Source organism: Triturus cristatus, chromosome 2_1, assembly GCF_964204655.1.
Source record: "Triturus cristatus chromosome 2_1, aTriCri1.1, whole genome shotgun sequence".
NCBI lineage: Eukaryota > Metazoa > Chordata > Amphibia > Caudata > Salamandridae > Triturus > Triturus cristatus.
The window spans coordinates 478,134,175-478,144,862 of record NC_140581.1 but is presented as its reverse complement, the minus strand read 5'-3'; positions in this window follow the sequence as shown (position 1 = coordinate 478,144,862).

Here is a 10,688-nt window from a genome sequence, read left to right as displayed (position 1 = left end):
ACAAATTATGCAACGCCACTGCACTGCTGTCACAGAGGTCGATGACAATGCAAATAGACATGGGCCATTGTTGTGGGGATGTGGCCAGGGCACTTGGCCAAGTAACCACTGCCGTTGAACAGCTCCAGGCTGGTACTGGTGGTCCCAGCAATGTCACAGGGGAAGAGGGTAGTGAGGAGGCATCCAGCCTTAGCAGCATGTCTGCGCCAGTCAGCACTGGCAGAAGGTGCAGTACCCGGAGAACAACACCTACCGTTGCACCCATGAGTGATGATGCAGATGCAGGCAAAAGACGTCTCGGTGTGCGTGGGAGGAAGTGCTAAAGACAATCATACCTCCGGATTATTTTCCATGGTGACGTAACCATGTCCAAGACATTCATAGTGACTGAGTATGAAGTCCAACATGCATTTCATTTGTGCTTTGGTGCATGCAGTTAATGTGCTATTAAGCAACATCTATGTTTAGCTAAACACCACTACCTGTTCACGTGCAAGTAAATACTTTACATTTCAAGAATGCAAGTGTTGTGTCTCATAATTACGTACCTCAGAAGTAATGTTGGGTGATGTATTCACGTTTCCTTTGCCCTTCCGCTCAGCTTGCCAAATGCGCCTGTCGTGGGTGTACCGGGGGCTGGTTGTCCTCAGTGTCGGACACCTCTATGGGTATGCCTCTCCTTGTTGCTATATTATGCAACATTGCACATGCTGCCACTATCCAACAGCAGGGTTCCGGCTGGTACAGCATCGCTCCGCCAGTTTTGTGCAGGATGAGGAACCGACTTTTGAGCAATCCAAATGTCCGTTCGATCACATTACGTGTCCTGATGTGTGCTGCGTTGTACCTCTGCTCTTGTGGGCAGGCTGGGTTCAAGTATGGTCATGATATAGTTCCTCACGGCGTATGCACTGTCACCTACAGGGTAGTAAGCAAGGTGTTAGTGTAAGGTATGCATTGCCATATCATACTTTAGTCATGTGAATGAGTATATTGTCCTACCTAGCAGGTGTCCTTCGCCAAATTCCCCCCTGAGCAGACGTGTGTGAATGCCACTATGTCGGAAGATGTATGAATCATGGGTTATTGCGCTACAATGTCGGTTATGATGGTTTTCCCATTGCACACTGCTTGAACATTGATTGAGTGATACGATTTCCTGTTACGGAAGATATACTCATTGACTGCTGGGGGACATATGGCTATGTGGGTGCAATCTATGCATCCGATCACATGAGGGAACTGGGCTACTCGGTAGAAGTCGAGTTTTGTTTGGTTCAATTCCTGTTGGGTTGTAGGGAAGATGATGTGGTTGTGGCTCATAGTCATCATGGCAGCCAGGAAGGATTTGAAGAAACGTGAAAGGGAGCTTTGTGATACCCCTCCAGCTACTGCCACTACCCCCTGGAAACTTCCTGACGCAAGTAGGTGCAGGCAACATAGCACCTGGACATGGGCAGAGATTGCATGGGTCCTAAGTGTCTGGCGCTGCATTAGTGGTTCCAATTCGGCTATTAGGTAAAGTATCATTGCAGCGTTCAGCCGGTACTTATCATATATGTCCTCAGCAGTTTGTCCCAACAAAGTGATGCGCAGGCGGAATATCCTCTCCTGGATTCTCCTTCTGGCCTGGCCTGCTGCATGGATCCTCATCCTCATCGCAAACACGTAGAGTGGCGCCATTGTGAAAAGCCTCTATGGCCTCATTGGTCAGTTTAAATAGCCTTCTGATGGTTTGCAGCTGTAGAGAAGATTTTTTTTAACCACCTGCTTGTGATTCCCCTTAATCTGCACTTGCTAAATTGCGAGTTTCATGAAAATCGGTATTTGCGATTTTACATGCATAGCATTGCGGTTTATTTTAGCGATTCTTTATTTGCTCCCGCTTTTTTTAAAATCGCTAATAAGGAATCGCTATATCTTGTTTCCCGGTATTAGTGATTCGGTAAAATTGCGATTTTGCTAGATTTGGTTGATGCATTTGAAAATGCTGAAATGCGCTCGCAAATAGCTATTCGCTATTTTTGCGAGCACATTTTAGCTTGATGTATGTGCCTGTATATCACTAACAATTTTTATATGACTGTAGGCCCTATGGGACGTGCATTTTTTAATTCTTTTGACTTTTTCTCTCCAAACCTCTGTAGGATTATTGCGATTATAACAGACCAATTAGGTGCTGTATAATCTTTATTTTCGGTATCTTTTGTTTAATATTGTGAATTATAAGTTAATTGAACTTTAGGAGTGGGAGCAATTTTTCTCTTTTGAGGTCCGACCAGGGAAACGGTAGGTAGTTTACCTCCAGCATTTCCCATTTATCCCCAGATATTAACATATCAACTAGGGGAGTGAATAATGGTATTTTTTCCCACTAGCTTGCTATTTGTAATTTTTTTTGTCATATAGATAACCCACTCCATGTCTCCAACTCACATAGGTGTGTAGATGTATAGGAAGATCCTTTTTACAAAGTGCTCTCACGTCTCATAGGCAGTAGCGCGCCCCTGTCCGTAGAGGGCAGGGATGAACCCTATGATGAAGCATGCCACCAAGGGGCAACCCTGGTGGGTGAGGGTTATTTGAAAGACATTTTCTGTTTCCAGTCCAACTTAGAGGTTACATCCCCCCTCTTTTTCTTCTACAGCAGGAGGGACTATTTTCTTGGTTATTTTAACAGAATTGTGGAGGACGAGTCCTTCTTTTCCTACCTCTACTCTCCCTTATTGATGTGATATTGGCTTGGTAGTGCACCACACCACCTAGCATAGTTAATTTCTAACTGTCCTGGTGCCAAATGGGCCTAAGGGCAGGGGGTGGTATTTCCCAGGTCTGGGAGAAGCCAGGGTTGCATATCAAAAGCAACAGGGACTTTGAAGTCCCTGGCCTTGGTCTGCAGATTCACTAGCCATCCTGCTGGAGGAGGTCTGGGCACCTTCCTCCAGAGAACGCATTGTTTCTGGCCTCAGAGAGCAGGGGCTCTCACCTGCAGGGTGTCAGAAACATCTCTGTGGTGGCAGGCTGGACGATACCAGTCAGCCAGCCCGCTAAGAGGCTAGTAGGTTTTTAGACAGCACCTCTAAGGTGCCATATGGGTGCATGCTTTACTAAATCCATTACTGGCATCAGTATAGATTTATTAAGACCAGGTGTTTGATACTAAACACTGTAGGTTTCAGTGAAGCCAGCATGTAGCTGGGGAACTTACAATGACCAGTGCCAAGTACATATACTTGAGAGGGCTTCACTGTTCACTTGTACTATCTAGCAATTGAACTAGACAGCACAGGGGCATATCTGCTCATGCAGATATGTCCTCACATGTAACACAATTCATCCTGCCTTAGGGCTATAAGGGCTGCTGTAGGGGTGACTTACATATATTGCATGCTGTGCCTATGGACATGGCATAGAGGGCCATGTCGTGCTTTCACTTTTGTAAGCACCATTTCACGCAGCCTGCTATGGCAGTCTGCATGAGTTTGGTGGTTGGTCGCTTAGGGTGGCACAATCCATGCTGCAGCCCTTAAGGAACCTCTTTAGCACCCATGCCCTAGGAACCAGGGGTACAATTTACTAGGGACTTACAGGGGTGCTAAAGGTTTTGCCAATTGTGGAACAATTGCACAGTTACCTTGTTTTAGGGAAGGGCCACTGGCACTAGGGACCTGGTTAGTAGGGATCCAGTACACTTCAGTCAAAATTGCATCAAAAAGCAGGCAATACGTGGTGGTGACCTTGACAAAAGGGGCACTTTCCTGCAGTAATCAGGGGCCTAGGCCAGTCCCTTGATGTGAGTGAGGTCCTAGAACAGTCCGGTGACCTTCATGGGTACACCAGCGTGGTCTCATTGCACTCACAGTGGGTCACTGTCCCTGTCATGGGTAGTACATAGAGAGGTGGTGTTATCAAATTGTGGTTTGTGAATCCTTAGTTGTGATCCAGCCTCATTTATGTCACCGGAGCTGAAGTCTACTGGACACTTGCAAAAAGTTCTGCTTCTATGTGCTGACACCGATCCTAACGCTAATATCCCAAGCGTATACTGTATGTTTTTGTATATGTTGCCTATGAGGTGCATACCTTGTGTGTATGAGTGAATCAGAGAATAGAGGATAGGGGCATCCAGATGTGTTGCTCTATATCTGGCCTTGTGCACAAGATGGTGATGTTCCCAGTCAGTGGAAATGTGTTGTTGACATGCCTGAAGCTGGAAGGAAAAGGCATTGACACCAAAGTGAGGAGAGTGGCAACAAGGCTCCTTTCGTATCTTGATTAGCCCTATTTGTGAGAGGAGCTGCTGATCAGTCTTCCTGTAGCACTGACATTCGGTAGATGGTGGGGGTGAAGGGTGAGTCAGCAGTCTCTGTTGTTGAAGCTGAAAGGGAACCCTCAAGGGGGGCCAGACATTTGTTTTTTCTCCTTATCACTGTTCAGTCTGGCTGATGACACCCAGGTGCTGTAAGCTCACAACTCTTTGTGCTTCTGTTGTGGGTACTCCAGGCTGGAGGCTACCCTCATTTAAGGAGCATCAGTCTAAACACAGAATATGTCTGGAGAGCAGCTTGGAAAGCACACTTAAAAGGAGAATCACATTAAACTGGTTCTGACCCATTTGTTGTTCTAATTCCAAGTTCTTTATTACCAAGGAAAAGAGTGCTCTGCAGAGTATTCACAGGAATTCTGTGCAAAAAGGGCTTGGGTCTGCCTGGCAGCCAGCTTCCAAGGGCTATGGGAACATCACCTGAAGTCTTACTTTGTGGGAGAAGCTGTTCATCTGACCTGAGGTGCCTAGAGGCCAACCCGCCTGCTAACAGTGTGAAGGAGTCTGCCAAACCTGCAGGAGTTGTGACTCAGGGGTGTAGCTATAGAGGGGTTGTTCGGAGAGTGGCAATAAACAAATAAATGCATTTTAGCTTGGTAGTCGGGTCTGGGGTCCTGAGTTGGGTCTGTTATCTCTATGTCTGCTTTTCTCATCCTGAGCAAAGAATGAAAGATAAAACAGTGACCCTTGATGTAAAAAGGAGAGAGAGACACACACAAAGCTACCTATCTGGTGGCTCAATTTCAAAATATAAAACCAGATAACCAGGAATCAATACAGCCGACTCCTTTACTTGTCCAAATTGTGTGATCCGAGGCAAATATTTTATTTCAGAGAGCCTCTTTTTTCTTAAACATCAGGATGTGTGCTACACAAGCACCTGTTATGTTTGATTTAATAGACTATAATGTTGCTCCAGCTATAATAATTATCTAGGCCACGTTTAAAGTTTAACTGGCTACTGACCTACCTCTCAACAGCACTGTCATTGCGGGGCAGGCCATGAATGTTTCTAAAAACTAACACTTTTAATAAGTGTCTGTCTATGCAGTGATATAATCTGATTTACTCAGGTGAACCTTCTGCATGTTAAAAAAAACGTTTTTGAAATGTAAAGAGATTGTATCACATTTTTACATTATATTTGTTGCGTGATATACATGCCAAAGTTTTTTATTGCTCAGATTGTGCATGGACTCTTAGAGACAATCCAGACTCCTGGCTCGGCTCACCATATTAATTTGCCTGTGCACCCTCCTCTATTTGTGACTTGGGCTTAGCACATAAGGCTGCCAGTCACTTGATAAAATGATTGGTAAAAGTCAAGGACTAGACACATGGTGCCCTGCTCACATGCACCGATTTGACAACTCTACTAGCAAGTCTTCTGATAGCAGAGACAAAGAAGAGCACTTGCAGTGAAAATATATTTATAATAAGTGATCCCAGGGCAAGGACTCCAGGACATTGTTTAGTATGCAATTGTAATGATGAGTTTCCAGGCATAATTAAGTGGCCCAGGTGGGACGGGCAAAGGCATAGCTTCAGCTGGGTGTTTTGACTTTGACACCCCTCAAATGCATTCTTGGTTTGGTGGTGTGGTCTGGGGGCCCTGAGTCAGGTCTGTGTTGGTTTTTCTCAGCATTCTCATTTCACTGAGAGGTTTCAACTTGCTAATTTTCTGGATCGAGATCTTAAATATAAATATTGACAGGTTTACCACAAACATAGCAATCAGCACCCACATATGTCTTCCATGAATGAGTGCAAATGTACTACTTTTTGGAATTCACAAACATTTGTAGCAATAGGCATGGAAAGCTGCACTAGTCTCAAGTCTCCAGGCATTCTACTGGCAATCAAACACTCAAAAGGAGATTAACTGAATGCTTATAAATAGTCTAACCAGTGATAATCACTTGGGGTAATATTGCAAACCATCATTCCATACTACTCTCAACAGAAGCCCACCTAATACAAATCAGTTCTGACCTAGTCCTTATGGAAACAGTCCATTCGGATCCATGACCATCTCATCCCTCCACCCTGCAGCCCACTGCATTTTAAGTTGGACATTTGAGATTTACTTCCCCTGAATGTTACTGACTTAGCTACACTCCATGTGTGACTGTTCCAGAACAGTAAGAAGCAGCAAGATCCCAATGCTGGTAGGGTCTGCCAGAGGAAGGAAGATGGAGGAAAGTGATCTGTATGCCCCAGGTGTTGATAGATTTTCCAAGTGGCAGTTCCATCTGGGAACCACATTGTCACAGCTGTTTGTGCTGCTGTAATCAAGAAGTGCTACCGTGGCTCAAACCATGCCTTCATGAATAGTGAGTGCAATGGTGGCTTATCCAATGCTGCTTTGACCAGAGAAGTGTGAGTGTGGATTACTCAGTGTACCTGTGACCAAGAAGTGCGAATACGACTCATCCGGTTTTGCTGTGACCAAGAAGTACGACTGCAGCTTATCCTGTGCATCTTTGACCTAGAGACTGATGCTGCAACTTGTGCCTTTACACCACAACCAGTGCCCACAAGCGGACAAGAGGGCAATCATGACCAGATCTGCCCTTAGGGTCACAGTGACTCCAGGTTACTTGAAATTCCTTGCTGCCTCCGACTTCAACTTATGCTGTCTTCCCAGACAGGGACCTCATTTGAGATTAAGTTGGTGGCATCTGATTGGGCAGTGCATTCTCTCCCAGAAGCGGATGAGAGATGACTTGCTGTCACGGGTTGACTACAACCCTCAGCCTAGCGCTTAAAAGACCCTCACTGTGGTGCTATGTCAAAGTCTAATGAGAACTGTGATCAACGTAGTGTACTAAATGTACTAGAGGGGAATAATCTGCACTTGAAACTTGTTTCATGCTAATATTGACATTCTTACGCAGAGGGGAGAACTTCCTAGCTTTGTAGGGGAGTGGGACCAGGGTGAGATTAGTGGCTAGCAGATTGAGGTGCAGTAGACCCAGCACCGAATTCAATAAATTGTGCCTGCTCATTATTACTTGTGTAATATCTATTTTATTGTGTTCAATACAGTACTTTTATTTTATACAGTAAGGCACTGGGTTCGAAAATCAGTTACTGTGCTTCTGGATGATTCTTGAGTTCTGGGCTTGAACACTCCAACACCACCATCCTGCTAAAGCTATGACTATTCGCCATGGCTACCACTGTCAAATGCTAGAGGGGTTGTCCTTGACTCAGTTTGCAGAGTGATAATGAGGCAGTCCCTGGGACATCAGAGGCACATAACCCAAACCCCCCACTGTTGAGTCCTAGTAGCCCCTGCTTGCCCATGGCCCCGGAACGAGGTCGGATACCTGTGGATTTCCAATATTTTACAACTACATTGTACACATGTACACAAAATGATGAGTCAGAAAAAATCAATGTTGAGACTCAATCATTAAACTTGCTTTCTGTAGTGCTAAGAGAAGTGCATTAAATTCAGCTTTCTGTGCAGTTGAATCACACAGGGGCTTCAGATGTATATGCCTTATTTTAATGTCAGAATCATGGAATACTCCCACAACTGCTCCGAAGGCAGAGAATTACCTCTGTTGTGTTCTTCCTGCAGTCTGTGATGATATACCTATATGGAAGATGGTATGTAATGCTTTAGTGATTTTACCGAAGGGGTGCATAGAGTTGCTTCTTGATACTGGGAGATTTTCTGTGTTCTCAATGTTGGATCGTATTCATATTGACAACCGAACTGGCTTGGCCTGTGGCCCAGTGCACCCAGCACATTTGAAAAGCTATAGAAATTGATGTACTTACTTTAGGTTCTGTCCCCATTGATGGTGTAGATGTCACTGTACTATCATTATTTTGCACACTATGCCACCTCAGTTTGGACTCAGCCATATGCAAATCTGTCTTGACCCTGCTCCTCCCGTAATTAGGAGTGCTTCAAGCTTCAGGTCGGCTTTTGGCCAGTTCCTACTCTTCAGAAGGAACTCTTTTGTAAGGTATCCTGCCCTCTAGTGCCAGCTACTTTCTTCTTTTTGTGCTGCTTCCATCAGCCCCTGATCCCCTTTTATTTCCACTCAGCTGCTGGCAAGTCTGCCCTTGTCAGATCCCTGGGAAGAGTGGACACCTTTAGAGATCTGTTTATTATCTGGCAGATGACCCGTTGTTCCGCCAGGTGGACAGAGTAAATTGCTCCATCCCCATGGCGGTTGACCACCCAACACATTTATAAAGGAGCGCCAAGATAGGGGTAATTTATAATGCATTGGCGGGAACTGCCGTCACAGGGGTTCCTGCCAAGGCATTTCCCTGTTTGGTATGGGGCTTTGTCAGCATGATGTGGCCCTGCACCAAACAGTTTTCTTTTCAAGAATATAATCCCGAAACAGGATTTTCTTCTTGAAAATAAAAAATGTAATTCTCCCCTCACCATGGGAGTCATTTTCCATGGTGGGGAGAATTATTAGCGTTGTACTGCTGCCCCTCACCCCCAGAAAACTGTGATCAAGTGTAGGGAAAGCTTGATTCGCTGTATTTTATATAACTCTAGTATTTGAGGACAATTGTACTCAATGATGTACTTAATACAAGTAACCAATAATTGACGTGCAAGGTAAAATAATTAAAATGGATTATCGAACATTTCAAGCATTACGAGCATGTTTGAAATTAAGGGTAAATTTGGAGCCAAAGAAACAAGACACTTGTTCGTCATAGATCGGCTGTGTCTCTCGGTTGGATTGAAGATTGTGCATGGTTAAAGCTCCAATTCAATGTAATAGTAAATAGTAACATGAACAATAAGTAATCCAATTATAAAAGCAACAGAAGTATTTATCAGTGATGTCTGCCCAGCCAAAAGGTGTGATCCTATCTTACAATGGCGCAAGAAGGCACAGGAGTGGAATACTTGTTTTTGCATAGCTGATCGAATCTGCATACTGTAAAATAAAAATGCATTGCAATTGTTTTTGTGTAATTGTGACTTGCCTTTTTATGGTCAGCCATAAGAGCGGGGAGCAGGTAGGTAGTCTGGCTAAATGTTCCAAAAAAAGGAGGCAAACAGGGTTGAAGCAGTGCAATGGCTTAGTAATCAAGTATTTAAGGTATGTCATTTAAGACATGCCCTTATGTGGAAGAAGTTGATAGGCTTGCAAAAGGCCAATTCCCTGCACACATATAAAATAATATCCTTAAAAACAATCAAAATATATCTGGACTAAACTTGACATTACAATTCTATAAGAACATTTAAATAATTTATGACATTGCTGCAGTGAGGGCATACTCACCATCTCAATAAACACAGCACAAATTATGTCACTCATGCTAAAAAAACATTTCTTAAGCGAGCGTCCACTGACTTAGACAACATACTTGCATGCAATAACAAACACAAATGAAAATACTGAAATTGATTGTGAACAACAACCTTTAGTCAAACACCCCAACTATGAGTATGCACATATGATCTGACCCCTCAATACCGAGTTTAAAATATTGTTTGAGCATAATATTATTGCCATATTTTCTTATCCATAATAATATTGATGTTCATAAAATTGCTTGCAATAATATTTTTGCATATAATAAGGCTAGTTTTAATGTTGTATTTGTGAGGGTTGATTACACATTTTAAATAATTGTTTCTTATCTTTAATTTTTATGCTATGTTGTATCTTATGTTGGTTGTAATTGTTTTGTAATGTATTTTTGGTTTGTCGGTTAGTTTGAAGTTTATGATGGGTAATTAACTATTTATGACATTATTAATTTCTTATAAAATGTTACAATTACATTTAAAACAGAAAAGAACTGTGTAACCTTGAGTCAGTTATCTGTTGTGTTGTACCTTAGGACTAGCCACTAGTGCCTTGATGCCTTTGGGCAATTGCATGCCCATATATATTATTCTCATTTCATTTCATACATGCATATTTTAATAGACAATTGGGATTTATTAATTTATTATGGGGTTTATTGGATGATTGGGTGGGTATTGTTGTAATGGTATGTAGAAAAGATTTTTGGGGGGTTCAAAACAACAATAATAGTATTTTTTCTTTTTCTTTTTAAAAAAGGGAAAATATTTAGGGTGTTTTTTTGGATGGATAATGCTTTTTATAAATTGTTGTAAAAGTATTTGAATTCATATAAACATTTTAAATGTTTGTTACATAAAATGTTATTTTATATTTTTCATATTTTTTTCATATATTGCAGTTGATGTATTTTGGTTGTATATTTTTAATTTTATATTTCTATTACTGGTTAAGGGGTTTATTGGGAACTTGGGTAAATGTGTTTTAATGTTAGGTCCATTTTTGTAACATACATTGCTCTTAAGTGCTTTTTCGTTATTTTAATGTAAATAATTCAT